The sequence below is a fragment of the Abramis brama genome (genome assembly GCF_963993115.1).
Source record: "Abramis brama genome assembly, chromosome: 1".
In the NCBI taxonomy this organism is placed as follows: domain Eukaryota; kingdom Metazoa; phylum Chordata; class Actinopteri; order Cypriniformes; family Leuciscidae; genus Abramis; species Abramis brama.
The window spans coordinates 31806153-31828968 of NC_139963.1; the positions used below are offsets into that span (position 1 = coordinate 31806153).

Here is a 22816-nt window from a genome sequence, read left to right on the forward strand (position 1 = left end):
TATTGAAAACTGTGTCCTATAGCGATTGTAAAAAACTGTATCTGGACAAGGGAGAGAAATATTGAGGGAGGACAGGAGTAGTTCAGGACAAGGGAGGAGAAGAGGAAGGGGAGAGGAGTAAGAATGTGTGCTATTCTGCATCTTTATGTTGTTGTTTTTTTCTAAGTAAGTAATGCAGTTTTTGTAATGCCATCAACTGTTAGTGATTTGATATTCAGTGCTATTATGAACTATACTGTATATCCCAGGTGGATAGAAAATGGTGTTTTAACAGAATTATTAGATACTGAATCAGGTTTGCCTTGTTTTGATAGAGTTAGTGTATGTAGAAAAAGGTTGGGTTTTTTTCATTTTGAAATGCAGAGTTGGTATTTAATGTGTATTTAATGTAACAAAATGTGGTTTTGGACAGAAAATTAAATTTGACTATTTGTATGATGCACGTATGTTGCTGTGTTAAGAATTTAGGAAAAAGTACTAAACACTTTGCAATTGTAAAAAAAAAAAACTAAGCAATGTAAGTAAAAAAAAAACTATGGTATAGGATTGATAAAATATATATTGACTGTTTAATTGTTGCAGGCTTTGGTTTGAAATGTACACATTTGAACATTTCCAAGAATTGTTAGTCATAAACATGAACGTTTCACTTCAGCAGGTGTGAGGGGAAAAAGAGGAAGAAAGACAGACCCTGAATACATAGACGCTCTCGAATAGATCTAATTCTTACATTCTGAAATTCATTAGAGAGAACTTAGTCAGAGTAAACACTTTCCCACCACGTTTGCATAAAAGGAAAGCAAAATTACTTGGAGATTAAAATATTTTTCAGCAAATGTTTCAACCGGCATACTTTTGGATGGACCACAAAATGTAATTCAAGTAAATCTTAAAGGGATAGTTCACCCAAAAATGAAAATTCTGTCATCATTTACTCTCCCTCAAGTTGTTCCAAACCTGTATGATTTCCTTTCTTCTGCTGAACACAAAAGAAGATATTTTAAAGAAGGTTGGTAATTAAACAGTTGCTGGTCCCCATTGACATCCATAGTATTTTTTTTCCTACTATGGATGTCAATGGGGTCCATCAGTCGTTTGGTTACCGACTTTCTTCAAAATATCTTCTTTTGTGTTCAGCAGAAGAAAGAAAGTCATACAGGTTTGGAACAACTTGAGGGAGAGTAAATGATGACAGAATTTTCATTTTTGGGTGAACTAGGCCTATTCCTTTAAGTAAGTTGTAATGTAGACTACACATCAATCCATAATTGGATGTTGTTACAATTAAATACATTTATACATTTTACGGCGTTGCAAATTGTTTTGAATTGTTTAGCTCATCAAGCTTAAGATATTGCATGTAGATAAGTTTATTATAGTTTGGCTATTATTAAAACGTTTCCTTGAGCGCTCAGAAGTTTGCAGCTGCTCCGTCTGCTTTGGTGATTCTCAATCCCCAGAGACAAAATATTCAAATACATACAACAACCGAAACTGAGAGAAACACATCTACATTGCAATAGTTCCTTAAACTAAAGCTTTTCTAGGAATATGTCATTGTGTGCAGTTTAATCTGTCTTAATTTCAGAACAACTGAAAGAACAGAAATACATTTTTAAAACATGGTATGTGACACTAGCTCCTCAAAACCTTCCAATGATGTTAAAAAAGCTCTACTTTATGATAATCAGTTCTTCTGAAATGTAGAGGGGTAAATGACATGACGTGCATATTTTTGTGTCCAAGTGCATTATTTCCTTTTGAAATAATTTGATAAATGCTGGCATATATCACTTTATTCTATAAAACCCATTTAGTTTGAATTAATTCTTAGTACATTTAAATAATACATATTATTTTGTTTTGTTGTCTTAAACCCCTAATGTGTCAAGTGCAACTGTCTGAACAAATGAACTGTTATAGGGAGTCCACTGAAAGCAAGTTGTAGAACCCAATGTAGTTTTATTAATATCAAAAAACAAGATCAAACATAAAACAAAGGCATGGCATGAAACTCAAAACAAAAACAGGAAAATAGACATGGTGCTAACCACCAGTGTTTACACGAAACAATACTTGACAAAGACACATGGCAAACACGAGGGCTTAGACACATGGATCTGCTGATTTATATGAGTATGGGTAGGTTGGTACACTTTCCATGTCAGGTGGTACAACTATATTTGGTTGTACCCTGACATAAAAAAGAGAGAGAAAAAAATAAACACTTTGAAATGTTTTTTAAAAACTGAAGCTTGTTTACACACATTGTTCATGACTCAAACATTTACATTGCATCAGTTTTTGAAAAGATTAAAAAAAAAGAAAAAAAGAAACTGTTTTGTAACCATATTTGTCAAATGACCCACATATATGTTTGCCCTCATGCTAAAGTCATAAAAAGATTTTTTTTTTTGACAGATTAAATAATTAAATTAAATGATTACATTGATTTATGATTTAAACTTGATTAAGATTAAATTATTTTTTACAGGAGTATGATTTTCAAGAAAATACAATTTCAGTCTTTCTACTTCAAAATTTCTGTGTGTGACTTGCCCTTAATTGTAATACATAATTAAATAAATTTAGCATTTCGCCATTTTTTCAGTGTATGTATCTATATAATGCTCACACATTTTATGTTCTGAAGGACCTATCCCTGTAACATCTACTGAAACAGCAAGATAATGTCACTTGCCAAATAAAATATTTGAAGGAAAATAATCTAGATAACCTGAAGAATAGAGAAAATAAGACTTTATTGATGAGTGTGTGAAGACTGAGTGGATATTTGTCAATATCTTCAAAAATGTGTGAATAGAGGCAAATTATGTAGATTCAACATCAGAATAAGAAACATTGGAGTCTTCGGGAAAAATCATCAGTGCTTCATCTGGAAAAAGTCAATAAGATCAATAATAATAAAAAAAAACATTTTAGTTACATAATGCAATCCAAAGTGAAGCCGTTATGTATATAATTGTAACAATATCTTATTTATCATATTTAAAAAGCTCTGTAGCCTAGTCAATTTAGTAATGTTTGGGTTACCTTGAAGAGACTAAGTACAGCGCTGTATGTCAGAGAAAAGAGGAATAGGAAGATGAATGAAGTGGCAGTGGACCAGAGGCTTCTGAACTCATCCTCCTCCAGAACATCTTTATTACAGTTCAGAGCAAAGCCCTTCTCTGGCTCAGGCGGCTCCCCTGGAAAAGAAAACACGTGTACATGGGGCATATGAACAGGATAAGCACATTGTCCTGTACTTATATGCAAACATAAATCACACATCCTGAATTTAAGTCCCATGAATCTTACTAGGCTTCTAGTTAGTGTATAATTAAGAACATGGCGGCCACATGTACTGCATACGTGTACTCACACACATTCATTTGCACACACAGTTAAATGTACATAGAAGAGACAAACATATAACACTGTCCTGCACTGTTTCTGCATTTTACCATACACTTTATAAAAAATAAGCTCAAGCATATTGCTATTTTTTTCCCCAAGTAACTTAATCTCAGACATTAACTAAAACTGGAATAATACAAGTACACATAAAATATTGCTACATCCTTACAACAAAACATCTGTTTGCCTTATTGATTGTAAATGTCAATATTTACTGGTGACTTTGGTGGTCACCATAAGTGGCTTTACTATGTGCAGAGTCACAAAAATATTCTAATTTCTCTAAATACTGATAAAACAGGACCAGAATGTAAAGCATGCAAAGTTTCTGATTATAAGAACCATAAGAGCTGGACTAAATCATGCAGAGTTGCAAACACAAAGATTTATTGCTTAAAATTGTAAAACAACATAAATGTCAAACCAAACCGAAATATTTTTGATTTGAAACACAACATGAAACTGTTATATCAGAGGACATGAACACAGCGGTACAGTAAGCACAGGACAAAATATAAATGCGCAATTTTAACAAACACATTACACTCACACAGGCCAGAATACATTTTTGCTCTTGAAAACTATTGTTTTTTTTTCACACTATGATATTATGATAACTATGTTTCTGTTCATATTTATTTTCATGCAATAACAAATTAAGCATAGTTTTGAGCATGAATTTTGCTTTGAAGTTTGACCCATGCAGTAAAGTAAAAAAAGCAGAACAATGACCAATGAACAAAAACATCAAAGACAGATAATCTGACAAGTGAGCAACAGGAAAAGCACTGGAAAATGTATAAATGAACAGATACAAGTTAACATTGATAATCTTTTATACAAACTGGACATTCTGGCTGTTTACTTTTGCTTGTTGTCACTTCTAATGAAGCCCTTGTATTCTCCATGTTGGCGTGTTTGACTGCGCAGTTGATGGTGGTTTGGGGATCTTCATACTCTTCTTTTGACATTGTTAAGATGCTGAGAACAGACGTGGAGCTCTTTTGATGAATAGGAACACTGGTTATGCCCTCTATGTAAGGCTGTTTGTTCACTCTCCACATGATATAGACATCGCCAAGTTTAGGGCTTGTGACCTCACACACCAGAGAGACACTGTCTTTGTAAAGATCAGGTCTGTAAATGGTAACTTTGGGTTCCTTTTCATCTGAATTAGAAGTTATAAAGGTTTATTAAACAAACAGAAGAATCAAACATTAATGAATAACAATAGAGCTTCAAGACAGTCAAAGCATTTTGACAGCGAAAGTATTTCAAACAGGTTTGCAGGCAGTAAACTTATTTCCAACCTTTCAACATCTACAAATGCACAAAGAGCCACAAAGTCAGCTATTTGAAAGCTTTAAATTGACTTACCTCCTTTATTAAAACGGATCATCTGCTTGATTTCTCTGTCACGGATGGTGCAGGTGACAGTTTCACCCTTAAACCATTTATCGTAATCAACTTCAAATCTGTGGGGTTTTTTGTCGTTAGAAAAGATGACATTTCCAGGCTCCATTCTGACATTTACATTGTTCACTTCACATGACACTGAAGCTTCTTGCACTGTCTTTACATCTCCAGAAACAACAGCTTCCAAGACAACTTTATTATTGATAAAAAGTTCTCTCTCAGCTGGTGGCTTTAGCGTCAGTGTGAGTTCAGCTACAAGGAAGTAAGAAAGAAAATAATGATTTCATGTGTTCCTTGGGATTTGTCTATATCTGTGAATTGGTATCAGTTTAAATGTATCTTTGTGTGAATTTGAAATAGAAGTTAGTTCATCACAACAGCATGCAGGTTCATTGGCATTAAATAATTCAACCAATGATTTGACAAAACTAAAAGATTGTTCTAAAATGTCTCTTCAAACATGAGCCTCCTCAAAGAAAATCATCACAATCTTGACCCAACAGCAATACAATAGAGAGGGACACATGAAGTAGCTACATTGTCAAATGTAAAATGTTAGACATTTCAGGGATGTAACTTGAACTATATCAACAGCAATATCGCTGCAGTCTTGCATAGAAGCTATGTACAAAAATCAGACATGCAACAGATTTAGAGAGAGGTAAACATCTTATGAATAAAGAAACATTCACAGTCCTCAAGAGAAAACATACCTGTATATTGGGCCTCTTTGACTTGCTTTCCCGTCTTGTGGTCGAACTCGCACTTAACTTTGACGTCTGTGTTCGTCTGTGTTCGTCGCTTGTGGCATTATACAAGGTTACTGAGGCCTTCTTCTCACTTGTGTCATGGGTGTCTATCGCATCTGTCACCTCCTTACCATCCTGAAACCACTTAAACGAGTATGTTTTAGGCGAAAACTGCCGGGCTGAACACGAGAAGGTTGCTGTCCCACTCTCTAACTCCTTTTCTGTAGGTACTGTTAAGACGACAGTTGCAGGCTGTGGAGCTGGCAACATACAGGAGAAAGCAGAGAGGACATGAAAAGCAAGAAAATGCTTGCTTTTTCTCAAAATGTAATGATTCAATTTTCTATTATGTATTTTTAATCACATTTTCTTTAGGGTGACTTGTAACATCCTGTCCAGGGACTACGGATGAAAAATAGCCTTTGGCTAATTCTGGTACATTTACAGGAATGTTTTTATTAATGTACAATGTCCCTGTCAAATTAAATATAAAAAAAAAATAAAAAAAATGGTGCAACATGCTTTATTAGGCAAAGCACATAGATGCTCTTGAGCTTGAACGTCGATGTTAAATGTTGTAGCCTATATTCATATTTAACTTATTATTTTTTTCTTTTTCCTTTATCTTTTGTTTATAAAACAAGAAGAAATCTCATATGCCATTGTTTTCCCTCGCATGAGGTCAGAGAAAAGTATTTCTAAAGGACTAAGCATATTATGTACTTTTCTGTTCTAATGTTTTTTAGATCTTTAGCCTTGCTGTTCTCAGCTAGTGTAAAACATTTACTGTCATTAGACTTTGATAAAGGACAACTGCTTGACATGCACAAAAATATAAAAGCAGGTTCATTGGTATTAAAAAAGTTCAATCAATGATTTGACAAAACAATAAGAGTGTGCTAAAATGTCTATTCAAAATGAGCCTCCACGAATAAACAATATCCCTACTACAATATCCCCACTGCAATATACAAAACACTGAACCCAATAGCAATAACAAAGAGACACATGAAGTAGCTAAAATGTAACATGTAAAATGTTAGACATTTCAGAGATGTGACTTACCTGGTGGAGCTACTTCAGCTTTTTTAGTGCCTTTCGAATTTGAAGCTTCACATGTGTAAGGGTTTTCAGGATCCCATTCGCTTTTCTTCACACGCATATGGCTGATTTGGGTGTAGTCTCCGTCACTCCCGAACGCTGGATACTGCACGAAAGTATTCAGGTCGTTCTTGGTATCCTTCCACTTGAAAGTGAGTGAGTCCGCAGGTGAGAAACCTCTGGCCAAGCAGCCGACGGTGAGGAACCCATCAGAATCAGCAGAACACTGAGACAGGGTGAAGATTGACTTCGGCGGAGATGGTTGAGCTGTAGAGACATTCCATCTTTCTCAGACAATAAACTACAACATAACGCAACATAGGCCTACATATGCAACACTATTAGGCCATGTCAAAAGAACGAATGAACCAATGAATGAATGAATGAAAAAATAAAAATTGATTGAGATTACACCGCTATCTTCGCTTTACATCAGAGTCCTGTGGCCATGTTGATAAACTGCTTAGATTACCCCTGCAAGTAGGCTAGGTCATATTTTTTTCTTCTTATATGACTGGTCATATATTTTTTTTTTTACTTTAACAAGTAAATTGCAAACAAACACCCCTCGCACTTCTGAAAGTTCCGGGTTTTTTATTTTATTATTTTATTTTCATTGTGCTAGAAATAATTTCTTGAATAGCGGTTGTTAATTAAACATAAAAAAAAAATATTTTAAATCTCCAATTGTCCTCTTCATGCATTGACAGATAAAGGCTATCTTTATAAATCAGTAAGCTACGCCAGTTTATTATTATTATATTAATATTATTTAATAATATCGGGATGCAATCAACAACTTAAAATATAACACATTATATTAGTTGATTTCAGTGCATAAAGTTAAAACGAGACGTTACAGTTTAGTTAGGATTTTTAGTCTTATATTTATGCTCCGGCTGTTTTCAGCGTCTATTGAGCAGTTTAAGGCAACACATGAGAGAATAATGTACAACGAAAGGAGTCGTTTAAGAGTAACTACTGTTGTATTTTTGTTCGTTTTTAACATGAACAATATTATAAATTTATGTAGTCTTTTAAATCTAATGAAATGGACAACAGCTAAATTAAGACAGTTTGCAATAGAGAACTCTGTTAAAGATATAATAAAAATAAATAAATAATAAAACACACGTGAAATTTGGTCTTTTTTACGATACAAATGTCCTTGCAATTAATCATACAATCTTACTGTTTGTTACGGTGACTTTGGTGCCGCTTCCCCAGTAGTCGAAAGCCCAGTTACACAATATATTTTTAATGTTACAGTGCAGTATAAAAATGCAACGCTCAGAGTCTGTTGAACGACCTGTAGCCAATTCCTTGTTTTATTTGAATGCACAAATACAATTATTTCGAATTTAATTATTCATTCATAATCTGAATATTTGCGTTTCTAAATTACTTTAGACTATGTCCTGACTTTAATTGTCTAATCGCATAACAAAAAAATCTCGACATTGAAATGTTGCTTTAATGTAAAAAAAAAACAAACAAAAAAAAACGACAAAATAACTGCGCAGACATTTATCGTAGGCTACTTAAATTTGATTTTGATTTGGTAGGTGGATATTTTTCTTACCTGACGAGACAGTGACCATTGTTCCTTTCCCCCAGTAGTCAAAAGCATTGTCACACTGACATTTTACCAGGGGATATTGTACAAAAATAGCGGCTATATCATATGTTTATCTCTTAACAAGTAGCTTTCATTTATTATTATATAACCCACAGATTTAACTATTTAGACTTTTATTTAGCCTTAGCCAAAACGGACTAGAAACGGACATTTACATTTAGCTAAATATTTAAAACGTGCCAAGATTATTGAGAGGATTCTTTCTTACCAGATGTCACTGTTACCCCTTTTCCACCAAGGCAGAGCTGGTGCTGGTTCGGAGCCAGAGCCTAGTTTCAAATCGGTTCTTTGTTTTTCCACCGCCAAAGCACCAGCTCCGAACCAGTAAAACTGGTTCTTAAAGGAGAACTCCGGTCAATTTTAACATTGAGCTCATTTTTTTGTACATTTGGAGTGCTGTCAATACAGAGAACAACGACGAAAATCGGTGTTGCCTACACCGAGTTATTCTATTTTTAAAATTTGCACCCTGTTGACTTCAATGGGGCAATGTTTAAACCTGCTTTTAGCCTCTTAACATCCTTGATGTGTCATTACAAGTGCACAGAAAATGTGAGTGATTCCTTCTGAGTGAACACGAGTGGATCTGACTGCAGTAGATTTAAAAGATATGTATAAAAATTATGTTATTTAAGCCAGCGCAAATACCTGTTTACATCCTGTTTTTCGGTTGAAGTCCAAAGTAGTCGATTGCCGAGTTCACGCGCATAGGTTTAGTTACCAATGATCACGCGCGTGAACTCGGCAATTGACTACTTTGGACTTCAACCGGAGCATTGCCCCATTGAAGTCAACAGGGTGCAAATTTTAAAAATAGAATAACTCGGTGTAGGCAACACCGATTTTTGTCGTTGTTCTCTGTATTGACAGCACTCCAAATGTACAATAAAATGAGCTCAATGTTAAAATTGACCGGAGTTCTCCTTTAAGTAGCACCAAATCATTGCAGGGTCTAGAACGGAGCCAAGAAAGAACCGCTTGCGTCAGGGGCTGGGGGCGGGGTTACCGTGACCAACAAGACGAATAGAAACTTGTGACCGCCATTTTTAAATAGCAGCTAGTCGAGCTAATAGCAGCTCGATTATAATATCCGTCTATGTAAGTTACGGCGAGCTGCACGAACGCGTTGGATTCCGATGTATTTTTGCAAACCCATGAGCATCCATAGTATTGCAACGTCCGTTATTGTTGATGGCTTGTTCGAGATGCATCGGAGCGGCGAGGACCGATCGGAGCTGCGGGAGTGTTTGGAGAGCATACGACTCCTTGTGCTTTTAGATCGCTATCGCAGTGCTTTGATGTCATGCGGCGATCGATCTGCGAGAAGCCGATGCATCTCGAACAAGCCTGGCGTGTTTGTGTTTGGCGCTACCGCACTAGCGGTTGCTGGGCAACATGAGACGTATACAGTGACGTAAGATCTGGCTCTGTTGTGGCTCTCTAGCCGGTGGAAAGGCAAACCGGTTCTTAGTAAGCTCGTCAGTCGAACCAACTCTGAACCAGCTTTGGCTCTGGCTCTGAACCAGCACCCGGTTCTTGTTGGTGGAAAAGGGGTATGTGACAGACGTGCCTTTCCCCCAGTAGTCAAAGGCAACATCACAGTGATACTTTTAATTTCTTCAGTGCACAAAAACACAAACGATCTTTTCCATATTAGCCAACCTTAAAACCTGATTTATTTCGTAATTTATTGTCAAATTATCCATGACATGTAAAAAATTATCGTAATTTTAACGGTAAAAGACTGTAAAAATGCTACAGTGAAAAACTGTAAATTGGTTACCAGAAAGTACTATATATGGTAAATAACTGTGATAGATCTAATGGTACATTTAATGTAATTTTACTGTAAAATAACGTTAAATTTACAGTTTTTGAAAGTGAAAAAGAACAACTCATTGTATAATTTACAGTGAAAAACTGTAGTTGTAGTTATTTCATTTTTGTTGAAATAACTGTTTCTTAATAGTTTTCTTCGTTTTTTTCTAATCAGTTATGTACATTAGGGTTTTATGTTACATTTAATGTTGTTAAATTAATGTTTATTGCATTTTTAAAATTTAATGTGTGTTACCAATGGTGTTTAATGTTTGTGTGAATGACACTGTGCAGCTTCTATATATAAATTTTAACTTTCTTGTGGAAGAGCTGCTTGTGATGAGCTTTGATTGATCATGTGACTTATCACTGCTGTGATTGGTGGTTATCAGTGTATTACAATGGTACAAAACAGATATTAATACTTCAATATGACGGTAAATTCACATTATATCAGATAATAAAATACGGTTTATTACTGTAAATTTTAAGTCTGTAAAACCAATAATGTTGCTACCGTGTTTTTGACGGTAAAGTACTGGCAACCACAGCTGCCAGTTTTTTACCGTAGAAATCACGGTTTAATTTTTTACAGTGTGTTTTTCTCTGACTAAAAAGTGTTGGTAATAAGTTAATATAATCGGCCAAAACACAGTTGTCATCGTTTACACAAAATGACTCAAAATTGTAGTGTCATTATAATGATGTGATCAAACCAACTGTACAAAATATGAGCCAGCCCAGTTCAGAGTGCACATGGTGGATTGAATAATGATACCAAGATGGAAACAATCTGAGAGTGAGAGAAGGAAGAGTGTGTGTAAGAGGTGGTAGACGAGGAGGAAGAGGATGAGGACGAAAAAAAGCGAGGTGTGGACAGTGTTGTCAAGGCTAAATCCAGCACATGGGTTTTTCCCTTTGCCTGCCAAGATACATCATTGCCTGTGAGGACCCAGCACAAAGATGTGATGCTGAGGCAGAATTAATTTCTCACTGACTAATTTTGCAGTTGCACAAGTCTTTTGAGTGTTCTGTAACATGCTTTTCATTTAGAGATTTCGTTGACCTTTTGGGCTTTTGCAGTTGGACCACTGTATTTTTACAGTATGCAAGTGCTGAATATACAGACATTCAGTACAATATGCAGTACAATACTATAGGCTACTTGCAGGCATAACCTGTAAAATTCATTCACCTTACAACTTAAGTTGCGATTACTGTACTTTTTTACTTAAATTGCAAAATTAGTAATTGTTACAATATACATTTTTCTGTAACTGCTTTGGATGCGGTTCTTCTTTTTTTAATTTAGTGCCTGATAAAGGATCTGTAGTGTTTATATTTTTGACTGGATGTAAGATCTGAAAGCATTATTTGATTTTGAGCACAGATAAAATTGTTTTGAGTTACAGTAATTGTTTGATTTTGCCAGAAGAGTCAGATGTTCTCTAATGTAGTTTAAAGATTTGGTTTTGTGTTTAAGGTTTTGAGAAAGTGGGTGATGGTTTCGAGGAATGTGTTTTAGCAATTCAGAAATATAATTGCTTATATCAACCATGTTTATTTGTCCAATTTCCTTGTGCAATACAAAAGTTGAAATGCATTATTTTTAATATTTACAAGACAGAGTGTAAACCAGACCGAATTCCGAATCCTGACAAAATAATGTTTCTATCTGAAGGACCTGCCGAATATGCCGAAAACGAATAATACATAGCCTAAAAATAAAGAGTTAATAGTCTGGACTACATTTCTTATTAGATCATTCATTTAATCATGCATGTACACGGATCTGGCTCTCCATAATTGTTATAAATATGTCATGGGTTTTATCCGAACAGTTTTTGTATGGGGCTTTATCACCGTGCCCCCGTAGTCACAGTGACACACACAAGTGCAAAAACCATGCGCGAGCACGTCATGTGTCATTCTTGACAAATTCTGTTAAAAAAGTAACTGCATTCGCGTTTAAAAAAGTGCATATTTTCACGTTTTTCCACAATCGAACAAACATTCCAGGCCTACTGATAGTCAATTGATTAATTCATTGATCAAACTCCTAAAAAAAAACAAAAACAAAAAAACAACAACAACAACAACTTACAAACACGCGGGTAAAATGCACAAACAATCTATATCAAGTCCCCATAAAAACAAACAAACAAAACGGTCTGTAAATAGCCTATCATATATTATTGCTGCCTAAAACCAATCTCTTTTTTAAAAGAGATGTTTTCTCGCCCTCTAGCGTTTATATACGGGTTTGCAGGCTTTGCTGTTATCTTCATCATTGTTTTGAAAAAAAAAAAAAAATAATAATAATAATAATAAAATGTAAATATGTACCCTAAGAGGAACAGTTGCTTGATACATTTCACATTTCTAGTAATATTTCATAATAATAATTTTAATAACATTTCGTACAATATGAAATACAATTTATTTTTGAGTAGTTAGATTTGCGTGATATTCAAAGTGACTTAAACTGCTATCAGGATATACAGATTTTACCATATTTTATCATGCATTCCTGGGAAATAAATCCACTGGCATTGCTAAAGCACCATGTTCTACGCTACAGGAATTTATGTTAGATGATTTACAGTAGGCTAATAGAACAGTGAGATGAATTGGAGTAATAATTCAGGATGAATTGGTGTTTCTTACATAAAATAACCATCAGCAGAACTACATACTGTAGCATTTCCATTGTCAAACCTGCCAGAAAAAGCTACACAGAAAAAAAAAAAAGTTCACACAGCAGATGATTTAGATTAGGTTAGTCATTGGTTAGACATTGAACAGTTTATAAAACAATCCTCTGGGAGTGGGGGTTATCCGCCGCCTGATCTCACACACGAAACGTACATATTTAGACGTAAATAAAAACGATCCAATTCGTATATATATTTACGTATTATAGTGACTTTTACGTATCATATGGACGTTATTTCAGGTTCGATACGTATCTATATTTACGTATTACAACTTAAAATACGTATAGATTCAACGTATATCCATAAATGCATTTATACAGCCTGGTCTCATTGTTAATACGTAGTATTAATACTCTAATTTTCAAAGATAGAAAACCTAAACATAACGTTACCCATTTTATACAGAATATAAAAAGGACAAAACGTACAGAGATGTGTAGGGAAATGGCAATTTTATTAACAATATAGCATTAAAAGATTTTTTTTAGCAGCTAATCCTACTCCTACCCCTAAACCTACCCATAACAATTTCTTAAAACTACATAGGCTACAATTATGAAGAAAAATTACAACATACGTGTAATCACAATAATTTATTTATTGCGAAAATGTCAAAACCGGTACAAAAAGTCGTTCACATGACGATGTGTTGCAGTCACAGTCCTCTCTTTCAGTATAATAGTTTTGAATGAGGTACAGAGCAGAATTTAAGTTATTAATCCATGAAAATGTTAATCCGGCTTCGCTCTGTGTGAAGGCGCGCGCGCTTCTCCATTTCAAATGTAGTTTACCGACTGAAATACGGCATGTCGCAATCTGTGGCGAGAGCCAATGAGCGTTTGATATTACTGCCGTAAAACATGTCGTAACGCTTCTTGAGGGCGCAATTTTTGAATTTAAATTCATCACGAGCGCGGAATTTGACAGTTACGGACTGCGCTGCTGATAGCCTGTGAAATGGAAATGAAGATTACTCACTGGATAAAGGGCTGAATTTGGATCTCTTTCTTGCAAATGTATGGATTCTAAAGATTTGGATTATAATATCAAGCTAATAAAATGTATGTCTTTTGTGAATTTATGTTGGGTTTTGGTGTATTATTGTTCTATTGGAGAAAACGCATTTTGTGTCTCACTGTAAATAAACTTAATATTACAAAATGGTTAAACGATTAAATAAGGTATTTTTAAGGTTTTAAAGTGTATTCTTGTGTAACTGCATGTAGGCTAATCCTCCGAAATGAGTTTGCAGCAGAAGGCACGAACAGAGCGAATGGTTATTAGCCTATTTCTTGAGTAAACTGCATTTAATAATAATAAATGCGACTGAAAACGTAATTGATAAGACATTTGAATGCAATAGAGTCAAAACATTAATGCCACGATTTTAATATGCATAAATAAGAATACGTACAAATATGTACGTCGGTAGAGTTGTTCATACGTAAATAATTTACGTTTTTGTGCTGTTAATACGTAAATATTTTACGTTTTAGTGCTGTAAATACGTCAGTATTATACGTTTCTGTGTGTAACGTAAGTAAATGTACGTATGGCAGAATTACACTTTACGTAAAAATACACACGTATTCTCATGAGATCACGTTGCAGCAACATAGTTTTCATAGAAATAGATTTTTTTAGAGGGTTTAGAGTAATCGAAGGCTTGGAGCCATTAGCTGTGTGAATAAAGGTCTCACATATAGCATAACAGCGTTAAGGGTGATTAAAATACAACACACACACACACACACAAAACTGTTTAGAATCGTAAGATTCTGTTGTGCCATTTACTCATAATTTGTTGTTATATTACAAAAAAACAAAGTTGAAATCTTACATACAGGTGACAACATTTAACATTGTATAAAATATGTGCAGCATGCTCTGTTCATGCTTGAGCTTGAACTAGAGATCAGTTACACATGAGAAATATGTTCATACAAACATATTAGACCAAAAATATTCCCCCAAATGTTAACAATTTAGCTGAGTTGTCTTGAGCAAACTAAATTATATTAAACAATGTTGCTGATGTGTTTAGGGTTATGATTCCCCAGCATGTAGGGTACCTATATATTTTGCTTTGATGATTGATTAATTTTTATAGCTGTTGTTGTTTTTGTCTTCAGTTTTCAGGCTGCACATCCAAAGATACCGCTTATTCTTGCTATTATCTCTTGAGGTCTTAAATTTGATGCAGACTGGGAGAAGTGGAGGTATTTTTGTGTTAATGAATGGATTGTGATGAGAAAAAAAAAAAAAAAAAAAAAAAAAACATACTTAAAGTGCCATCCAGTGGCTCAAATATAAAGAGAAAGACAAACCCTCTGCTGCACATATCACTGGAATGTTCTAATAATATTTTGGGACTATAAAGTCATGCTTCAGTCAAATGAAAACTTTTAGTCGAACAAACATAAAAAATACTTAATTTTTATGCTTGCAGTAAATTATTTGGAAATATGATGTTTAATTTTCCTAAAGTTGCCTATATATTGCGTTCAACATACTCCTCCGTTAACTCATCAGAATAAGCATTATATGTTCTTCATGTGATTTAGTTTGCATATTATATGTATCCTATTGTAACAAAACTTACTAAATGTATAAAGTGGCAAATGTAGCTGAAGAGAATCTACAAACAGAGCAACTCTTTAATTCCCAGGGATGTAACATGATCTAGTCATATGTTACTGCACTTCTGTTTTTGATTGGCCCTGCAGTCTTTTGTCTTACTGTGACTCTCTTGCACAGTAATAAACAGCTGTGTCTTCAGTCTTCAGGCTTTTTATCTCCAAGTACACCATGTTTTTGCTGGTGTCTTTGGTGATGGAGAACTGGCCCTGCAGAGACTGAGCAAAAATAGTGCCAGTGCCACCATCAATGCGGCCGATCCACTCCAGTCCTCTCCCTGGTTTCTGACGGATCCAGTGCAGCCAGCTAAGGGAGAGTCCAGAAACCACACAAGATAGTGTGACTGATTCTCCAGGTTTCTTTACCTCAGAGCCAGAAGAGGTCAGTGATTGACCATGTGCCTCTGGAACTAAGACAGAATGTTCACATAATTAAAACAGAATTGGATTTAAATATTCATATTCAGAAAGTTTCTTATTGAGATTGGATTTAAACTTACATGAAACCAGTACAAAGAGAGTAAAATATCTCAGGTTCATCATCCTCTAAGACCAATGCAGACCAAATTATGTTTCTGGTGTGTGAAGAAGCTTTTAAAAATCCAAGCATTTATTACACAGAGAATGGACTGTACAATTCAAACTTCATTTGAATAAGGGAGGGTCTTAAAAACTAAACAAAATATGCTGTGCTGCCCTCAATGTTAAACAGTTTTAAACCTTGTGCTACTCATCTTTTATTATCATATTTTTTGCAATCAGTGTCCTTAACAGTATAGTTATAATAACAAAGAAAACTCACAGGATGAAGCTGCCAGTATCAACAAATATACAGAACATGATTTCTTAGAGGTTGAGCTGAAATATTGAACACCACATGAAACAGAGAGATGAATAAGTCTATTGTCAATCATAAGAGGGAGGGAAAGTTTAATTTGAATGTTGAGTATAGCATGAAAAAAAGAAGTGTAAAAAAAATGTAAGACTCAAAAATGATTTAGTGACTAGACTAACTAGTTTAAATTGACCTGTATGAACAGAGTGTGAGTCAACCCTTCAGCACATTTTCCCCAATAGTCCTTTTGTAGATTTTCTGTGTTATTTATTTATTTATTTATTTGGTCAGTATAGTTTATTTATTATGAAATTTTCATATGACGGGCTTTATGCCTGTGTTTTTGGAAAGGTTTTTATCTTGCATATCTTTTAAAATGTGCATGCTTAATTCATATTGGTGTGATGCAAGAAGACTAATTTGGAAACCAGACACACTGCTGGACAGAATGACTGATTCTTCAAGAGGTCAAAGAAAAACATGGAAAATTAATGTGATAATAATGAAAATTAATAATAAATGAAATAGAACAATGTGATGACCGCAATACCGGTATACAGAAAAATAGTTTCTCTATAGAGTAACATAGAGATTATCCATTATCACCCCAAAACTGTCATATAAAAAGAATAAGATGATAATTAGCTGCACTGCAACTTAAGTACTGATTAAATTTATAGCACAGATTTATAGCACAGTTATAAATAGGTTTCCTACAAAATGATTTGTATTGACAAAGGTTTGTTTACATGTCATCACAGTTTTAGTATTTGTGTTTTTCTCATTTTGTCTAATAATGGTAATGTGATATTGTAACTATAATTATAATGTTTCTGGTTGATTTTCTGGGAAATCATAACAGTAATAGTGGTAGCAGTCAGCAAGTGATGTAAAGATGATGGTTTGGGTCAGTGGTGTGCATTGGTGTTCTGAAATGAGGCAAAATCTCTTACTGTTTTTATGTAAATTCATGTTGAATTTACACTTAATATTGAAATATTCTTCATGTTAAAGAAAATTTACTTACAATATTAAGAAAACAACTGAATGTTTATTATTCTGTTTATTAAAATTAAGTATATTTCTCATCAAGTTAGTGCTTTTATGCATTTTTAAATTTATTCAAAAAATAACTAAGAACGCATTCACAAATTTCATCATTTATGAACTGATGTTCAGCTGTTCTTTTTAATGGTCAATTGTTTTCAGATCTGCTGTCATCAAAGCTCATTAAACACTGCAAGTGTCATGAATGTCACAGACCTGGAAATACCTTTCATTTCACTCAAGTTATTTCTCAACTAGCTGCTTGTAGGTCTATGATGTTGCTGGAGGACTGGTGCTTGTGTGATATCCCAATCCTGATGAGGGCCTGGCTAAATGAGGTCAGTGAGGAGGACCGAGTGAGATGTTTTGGCATTTCAGGATGTGACTGACAGTGGTGGTTGTTGAGCACTTGCTGTCACTGACGGATCTGTGGATTTGCTACAGGATTACTGTACATTTGAACGAACTAATCACTTTTTGGCCTGGATTTACAGAGACAATATTGTATCAAATTCTAGAAATGAAACAAGTAAATATAAATGGGAGTATAAAGATCAAAAACTGCAATCTCCATTATCAGTAAACTCTGTCCTTTCAATGCCGTGCAAATGAAGACTGGATTTCAGATATAAACAAGAAAGCATCTGAATTCAAAAACCAGAGAGAATATAATAATAGATAAAATATTAATCATGGTATTTTCTTTCTGTGGTTATTGTAGAGCTGCTTCAACAGATGCAGTCACTGTGACTCTCGAGCACAGTAATAAACAGCAGTGTCCTCTTCTCTCAGACTCTTGGCTTCAAGATACTGTGTACTTTGAGACACGTCCTCACTCATGGTGAAGTGATTTTTCACAGAGTCTGCGTAAATAAGATAATCAGAGCTAGAACTACTGCCAGAGTCAACTCTCCCAATCCACTCCAGAGCTTTCCCTGGCTTCTGCCTGATCCAGTGCATGTAGTGCTCTGTCATTGTAAAACCAGATATTTTACAGGAGATCTTCACTGTTTCTCCTGGTCTCTCAATCACAGCAGAGGACTGATCTAATCGAATTTCATCACCACTGATACCTGTGGCATAAAAGACATAAATCATATTAACAGTGAGCTTCTATCAATCAAAGTGCTGTTTGCTAGAATAACACAAATGTCAAAATTACCTTGTTGAGATACAATCAACATAAAGATGAAATGGCAAATGCTCCTTGACACCATTGTCGAAACTTTTGCTATATGTAAATGCTGCTCATATTATTTCACTGGACAGTGAACAGTGAGCTGGATTTGTGTGTTATATAGAGGTAAAATAGCACATTTGCATAGTCTGCTTTATCATGCCCTTTATGATTATTATTTATGAGAGGAGGAGATACTTAGTCCAGAATTGTTTATTGTGGACTCAAATTTAGGTTTGTGTGTAATTTAAACGATGTCAGTATGCTGGTTTTTGATTATTTTTCAGAATGTATGTGACAATGTAATGAAATAATTTTTTGATAATTGTGTTAAGTCTTCAGAAAAAGGTCATGTTTCATTTTAAGTAAATTACTCCCTCTTGTGGAGCTCTGCTGCTATCGTGCACTATATTATATAATGGGTGTTTCTGCAACTATGGGCACTTTTGACTCTCCCAAATTTAAAATAATAAAACCCCATGAATTTAACCATCACAGTCCATAATACATTAAAAGATGTACCCCAAATTGAATGTAGTCATTAAGATTTTAATCTGGAACATATTTATTTTTTATGGTTTTCATCTCTTCTTTTTACAAAATATGATATGTCAAGGCAAGGACTCCACAAGACCTCCGTATGTCCTGTGTTATCAGGTTGTGAGTTGGTGCCTCCATGGATCAGATTTGTTCATCAAGCACATCCCATAGATGCTCAATCGGATTGAGATATGGGGAATTTTGAAGCCAAGGCAACGCTTTGTCATGTCCCTCAAACCCTTCCTGAACAATTTTTTGCATTGTGGCAGGGTGCATTATCCTGCTGAAACAGGCCACTACCATCAGGGAACACCATTGCCATGGTCTACAACAATCTTAGGTACAGTAGGTGATACGTGTCAAAGTAACATCCACATGAATGCCAGGACCCAAAGTTTCCCAGCGGAACATTGCCCTGTGCATCACACCAGTCTGCCTTCTTCCCATAGTGCATCCTGCTGCTGTCTCTTGGTTGGGTGATCCAGTTCTGACACTCACATGCCCATTTTAGGCACTTTCGGTGGTGGACAGGGGTCATCATAGGACTTTGTCTGTTCTGCTGCAAACCAGCAAACTGCTATGCACTGTGTGTTCTGACACCTTTCTATCATGGGCAGCACAATTTTTTGAGCTCTTTTGTGTGATCGGACTGTCCTTCCTTGCACCTCTTTTGGTAGGTACTAACCACTACAGACCGTAAACACCCCTCAAGACCTGCTGTTTTGGAGATGTTCTGATGCAGTTGTCTTGCCATCACCATTTGGCCCTTGTCAAAGTCACTCAGATCTTTTCACTTACTCTTTTCTCTGCTTCCAACTTATGAAATTCAAGAACTGACTGTTCAGTTGCTGCCTAATATATCCTCTTTACCATCGTACTGATATAATAAATTATATTCACCACACCTATCACTGGTTTAAATATTGTGGCTGATCAATGTAATATACAATATAAACCTTGAATTTGTCTCAACCGCAACACAAAGTCTTTACCGCAACACCTAAAAATGCTGCGTTAAAGAAGTGCTGCGGAAATTAAATTTTTGCTAATATTGCAGATAACTGCCAGCTAGCAAGGTCTGATACATCAGTTTTGACTTTTAGCAACCAATATATATTTATTCAACAGTAATATAAATATTTTTTTTAAATGTAATTCAAAATACACAATTACTAAGGACACACAATAAATACTTAAGAAGAAAAGATGACCTTTATCTTATTTATTTCTGGATCTTGTGAGTGACCTAATGGAGGTGGACCAATCTGTCAGACATGTGCTCACATGCTAATTTCTGTTTCCATAGAAATGTTTTTGGATTTGAAGAAATGTCATATTAAGAGTCTTTTTCAGTGTTGCGGTAAGGGCTCAAAAGTGTGGGACAGGTTTATTTAGATGAAAAAAATCATATAAACAATCAGTAAACAACAACAAAAAACTTTAAGATGGTGTAAAGTCATATGTATAAACTAATTCATTGTCATATTGTAAAAGAATGAGCTAATTTTAAGTATATCAACATTGAAACCACGGGGTTGTGGGACATGAGCAAAAATGGAGTTTGGACCCATAAATGCTTCATAATTTTACATTAAATCATATTATTTCTTAATTATTTTTATGTCAAGGTGTGAATTGAAACTAGTTTATATTTATGAAGGATCAAATTTTAACATAAATCTAAAATTTCACCACTGGGACATATAAGTGCCCGTAGTTGCAGAAACACCCATAATATATATTAGTATTGTGATACATTTCTACAATAAACTTTTATAAATGTTTTATTATTAATATAAATTATTGTAATATATTAATACAAGTTATATTTATTAATTAACCAAAACATAACAACAAATAGTATTTTGTTTCACAGACTCAAAACAATAATGTTAGATGTCATAACATGAAGTCCACTTGGTATGTGTGTGTGTTAATGTGTCTGAATATGATCATGAGCATGAAGCAGGTATTGAGTGTGTTGATCATTGTGTTGATGATCTACAGATCTGTTTTTGTCAGTTTCTCACATTAGGGTGAGCCACTGTGTCTGTCTTTGCACAGTAATACACAGCTGTGTCCTCAGTCTGCAGACTGCTGATGTCTAAGTACAGCACATTCTGGTCTGTGTCTCTGGATATAGTGAAGCGACTCTTGAAGGAATTTCCAGAGTCTATTGATCCACTGCCCCATATGATCCCAATCCAATCCATGGCTTTTCCAGGAGGCTGCCTGATCCAAGCTGTGCCATAGTCTTTGAGGGCATATCCAGAGATCTGACAGGACAACCTGACTGATTGACCAGGAGCTTTAATCTGTGCAGGAGACGAGGTCAGTGAGATGCCAGAAACATCTGCAAAAGACAACATTAACAATATACTGTGAGAGTCAGTCCAAACTTCCAGTCTCATTTCATATGTTTCTAACTATATAAATATTTGAATAATTAGTCAGCAACAGAAAGATTCACTTTTCTGATGTGACTGAATGAATCCACTCACATGGTACAAAGGCACATAAAACAAGAAGAATTTGACTCATGATTGATTTCCGAATCAGACAGGACATCCACACAGCTTTTGTCCTAGTGTCTGATCTCGAAGGAACTGACACTCTTATTTATTCATGTGGATGGTGAACATTTGCATATTATCAACTGAGTTAAATCAGGATATGATTTTGTAGCTTCAGCTTCTGTGACCGAAAATGCTTTCATAAAGTGTTTGCATCTTTGGTTTGCATATAGGCTTGTTATCACAAAGAGATCAGAGAGCTAGGAACAACATTGTGCAGGTAAGGAATAACATTACATGAATCTTGAGTTTACATCCATCTAGTTTCATGGCTTGTATAGCTTAAATGTCATTTGTATTGGTTTAGAGCTGGACAAAATACACTCAATGAAAGCTCATTAGGCATCATTAAAGAGATAGTTCACACAAAAAAATATGTGATAATAGAATGGTGGTTATATAACCATGAATGAGATTTAGAAACAGATACTGGATGTTATAGTGGTTATTGTACAGTGCTTGTACTGTTTTCTCATGTTGTGGTCGCCTGGCACAGTAATACACAGCTGTGTCATCAGACTGTAGATTTTTTCCATTAAGAGTCACTGTGTTGCTGGAGTCACTTTTGGAGATGCTGAACTTGTTTGCCAGTGAGTCTTTTTTGGATATGCTTCCACCTCCCCATATGTGCACAATCCACTCCAGAGCTTTTCCTGCAGGTTGTCGTATCCAGGCTGTTGCGTAACTATTATCGGTAACAGAATATCCAGACACCTCACACTTGAGAGTAAATGAGTCTCCCGGCTGCAGAACTATAGAGTTTGGCTGAGTGAGGATAATATTACATTCCACACCTGTCAAAAGAGAATAACAAAACATACATCAATGAAATTATTGCCCAAATATCTGTTTTATATTACTTGCTGATAAAGACACTCACGGGTCATTGCTGCCAAAAGCAGCAGTAGAGATATAGGGAACATGATTTATGCTGATTTCAGTTCTCTCCTTCACTGGGAGATAAACGTCTCTCTTTAAACACACTGAGGGGTGGGAAAACTGAACAGTTTTGCATATATTAAAATGATCAAGTATAAAACACTTTCAAACACAATACTGAGCTAAAAACACATTTATGGAGAACACATACAATTATACAGAGTCATTATCAGACGGGTTATAATGACACTGTATTTTATGCATCTCAT

At 35.0% G+C, this 22816-nt stretch overlaps 2 gene segments (V, D, J or C); both read right to left on the reverse strand.

Moving 5' to 3' along the window:
* The window catches only part of LOC311092653 (Ig mu chain C region membrane-bound form-like), a 302681-nt gene extending 294273 nt beyond the window's left edge, over positions 1-8408 (reverse strand). Inside the window, exons 1-2 of the C gene segment in view lie at positions 8269-8408; positions 6651-6953 (exon numbers count right to left, since the gene is read on the reverse strand).
* Positions 8409-16079: 7671 nt separating this feature from the next.
* On the reverse strand, positions 16080-18644 carry LOC311092726 (Ig heavy chain V region 6.96-like). The segment is given in 2 exons: positions 18541-18644; positions 16080-18451 (listed from the first exon to the last, which is right to left on the reverse strand).
* Between the last annotated feature and the right edge of the window lie 4172 nt (positions 18645-22816).